At 33.5% G+C, this 4,025-nt stretch overlaps 1 pseudogene; it reads right to left on the reverse strand.

Annotated features, from left to right (window-relative positions):
* Nucleotides 1-2,961: 2,961 nt before the first annotated feature.
* LOC138156937 (small nuclear ribonucleoprotein F pseudogene) lies at nucleotides 2,962-3,207 on the reverse strand (annotated as a pseudogene).
* Nucleotides 3,208-4,025: the final 818 nt, after the last annotated feature.

Below are 4,025 nucleotides of genomic sequence, written 5' to 3' on the forward strand. Positions count from 1 at the left end.
TTCTCTAGGGCCAGATGGATTTACAAGTGAATTCTATCAAACATTTAAAGAACAATTAATTCCAATACTTTATAAGCTATTTGGAAAAATAGAATGAATTCTACCAAATTCTTCTTATGACACAAAAAAGCCAAAACAGAGAAAGACCAATTTCCCTAATGAATATAGATGCAAATTTTAAAAATAAAATATTAGCAAAGAGATTACAACAATATATCGTGAGAATCATACACTTTGACCAGGTTGGATTTATACCAAGAATGCAGGGTTGGTTCAGTATTAGGAAAACTATCAGCATAATTGGCCATATCAATAATAAAATTAACAGAAATCATATAATAGTCTCAATAGATGCAGAAAAAGCTTTCAACAGAATACAGCATACATTCCTATTAAAAATACTAGAAAGTATAGGAATAAATGGAGTTTTCCCTAAAATGATTAGTAGCATCTATCTCCAACCATCAGCAAGTATTATATGCAGTGGGGATGAGCTAGAAACTTTCACACTAAGATAAGGGGTAAAATTAAGCTGCCCATTATCACCACTGTTTTTCAATATTGTACTAGACAAGGTAGCTTTAGAATTGAGAAAAGAAGAAATTGAAGGAATTAGAATAGGCAATGAGGAAACAAAGCGATCACTCTTTACAGATGATATGTGGTATGCTTAGAGAATCCTAGAGAATCAAGTAAAAAGCTACTTGAAATAATCATCAACTTTAGCAAAGTAGCAGGATATAAAACAAACCCACAAAAATCATTGGCATTTCTACATATTACTAACAAAGTACATCAACAAGAGATAGAAAGAGAAATTTCATTTAAAATAACTATAGATGTTATAAAATATTTGGGGATCTACCTGCTAAGACAAACCCAGGAACTATATGAGCACAATTACAAAACACTTTTCACAAAAATAAAGTTATATCTAAATAATTAGAAAAATATCAGTTGCTTATGGGTAGGCTGAGTTAATATAATAAAAATGAAAATTCTACCCAAGTTAATTTACTTATTCTGTGCCATACCAATCAAACTACCAAAAATTATTTTATAGAGCTAGAAAAAATAATAACAAGATTCATCTGGAAGAACAAAAGTTCAAGAATATCAAGGGGATTAATGAAAAGAAATACAAGGGAAAGTGGCCTAGCCATACCAGATATAAAACTGTGTTATAAAGCAGCAATCATTAAAGCTATTTGATACTGGCTAAGAAATAGATTGGTACATCAGTGAAATAGGCTCGGTACACAAGACACAGTAGTCAATGACTTTATTAATCTACTTTTTGATAAACCTAAAGACTCTAGCTTCTGGGATAATGACTCATTATTTGACAAAAATTCCAGGTAAAACTGAAAAATAGTATGGCAGAAAATAGGTATAGACTAACATCTTGCACCATATAGAAAGATAAGGTCAAATTTGGTACCTGATTTAGACATAAAAGATGATACCATAAGCAAATTAGAAGAGCAAGGAATAATTTATCTGTCAGATCTATGAAGAAGGGAATGATTTATGACCAAACAGGAGACAGAGACCATTATAAAATGAAATATGTACAATTTTGGTTACATTAAATTGAGGTTTTACACAAAGTCAATGCAACCAAGATTAGAAGGGAAGCAGAAAGCTACAAAACATTTTTTTACAAATAGGATCTCTGATAAAGGTCCCATTTCCAAAGTATAAAGAGAACTGAGCCAAATTTATAAGAATATAAATCATTCTCTAATTGATAAATGGTCAAAGGATATGAGCAGGCAGTTTTCAAATGAAATGAAAGCTATCTATAGTCATATAAAAATGCTCTAAATCACTGTTGATTAAATAAATGCAAATTAAAAACTCTAAAGTACCACCTCACACCTATTAGATTGGCTAATATGACAAAAAAGGAAAGTGATAAATACTGTAGAGGATGTGGGAAAATTAGGACCCTAATGCACTGTTGATGGAGTTGTGAACTGATCCAACCATTCTGGAGAGCAATTTGGAACTATGCCAAAAGGACTATAAAACTATGCATACCCTTTGACCCAGCAATACCACTTTCTAGGGCTATATCCCAAAAAGACCATTAAAATAGAAAAGGACCCACATGTACAAAAATATTTATAGTGGCTTTTTTCATGGTGGCCAAGAACTGGAAATTGAAACATCAATTGGGGAATGGCTGAACAAGTTGTGGTATGTGGATATAATGAAATACTATTGTGCTATAAGAAATGATGAGCAGGTGGATTTCAGAAAAACCTGAAAGACTTACATGAACTGATGCTGATATAAGTGAGTAGAACCAGGAGAACACTGCACACAATAACAACAACACTATGTGATGACCAACTCTGATAGACTTAACTCTTCTCAGCAGTAAAATGATCTGAGAGAATTCCAAAAGATTCAAGATGGAAAATGCTATTCACATCCAAAGAAAGAGCTATGGAGTCTAAATGCAGATTGAAGTATGCTATTTTTTTTTTACTTTTTCTTTCTCATGATTTTTTTCCCTTTTGTTCTGATTCCTCTCTCACAACATGAGTAATGTAGAAATATGTTTCATATGATTGTATATGTATAGTCTATATCAGATTGCATGCCATCTTGGGGAGGGGTGAAGGGAGGGAAGGAGAAAAAAATTTGGAACTCAATATCAAAAGTGAATGTTGCAAACTATCTTTACAGGTAATTAGAAAAAATGAAATACTATTACAGGGAAAATTTAAAAAAATGAGGATATTGGTGTGTCTCCTACATGGGTACAAAGTTCTAATAAAATGAATAATCATAAATTAAAAGAAGACACAAAACAACTACTTTGTTTCAGGACCTGGAGTCTTTTGATCTGAATAGCATCTGAAAACTTCTATATATTTTATGTATGTAATTTCTAGAAACATACAAAATTAACCCCACCCCATCCCAAAAAAGATACAGTTCTCACATTTCTCATTTTTCCTCTCTTCTCTGACCATTCTGATATAAAAGACATTTTTTGCACTTTATTTGAACTTCACCAAGGTGTCCAAATAATGCCATGTCTCTGTATACTTCTGCATTTGCAAGTTGAATGTTCATATAGCCATCCATGGATACCAGCTAACCTTTCTACTGTATTCTGCACTTAAGATTCACCATCTTTGGCCTCCTGGCCAGTCCATTCAGGAATAGTTTGGGACTAAGGCATAAATTCATCATGATCACTAGAGAGCACCTCATCAGTCTTCTAATTTTCCCCTTCCCTCCCCCATTACTATGTGAGCTCTTGAAAACAGGGTTATTTTTTTTCTATATGTATCTCCAGTGTTTTGCATATAGTAAGCCCTTTAATAAATGCTTTTTCATCCATACAAACATCCAACCAACCACTACATCCATAAGTGACTCAGGCCAGCACCATTCTTTGTAAGCCACATGGTTGATTAAACCTAAGTCAAATTGCATAGACAATTTCATATGCTCTTCTCTGGTAGAGTGCTTCACTAGCTGTCTCACAAACCCAAACATTTTCCTAATAAAGTCTTCCAGTTTTCCAGAGTAGGAAAATGATTAGGAAACATAATGTGCATCTAAGAATTTGGAATTTAAAGAGGAAGTAAAAGCAGCATGGGGAAAAAAGGTGTATTTCTCCCCCTTCTCCTCCCTGACCCCTTCACTACTCCTCTGTGTTCTACGATATTATTCCCACAATCTTGGCAAACAGCTTGCCACTTCCATTCTGGATCTGAGTTTTCCCACATACTCCTAATCACCTCAGGTACTGGTTCAACTTACACAACCAGTAATCTATGAATCCATTTCCATTAGTTCATAAATATTAAGTATATTCATTACTTAACAGTCACTCATTATTACCCATGGTTCAAGTTAATGGAAAAAGTTCATTCAAAATCACTAATTCGGTCATATATAACTAAGGAACAAAAGGGAAAGATGGGAGGAGATATTCCTCTATTCACTGTACCACCTACCTGCCTGTATTGAAGAACAAGGAGGAGAGTGGGAACAGATAC

Source organism: Petaurus breviceps, unplaced genomic scaffold, assembly GCF_028583685.1.
Source record: "Petaurus breviceps papuanus isolate PSGF00001 unplaced genomic scaffold, PetGlider_PUasm1.0 164, whole genome shotgun sequence".
NCBI classification, from domain to species: domain Eukaryota; kingdom Metazoa; phylum Chordata; class Mammalia; order Diprotodontia; family Petauridae; genus Petaurus; species Petaurus breviceps.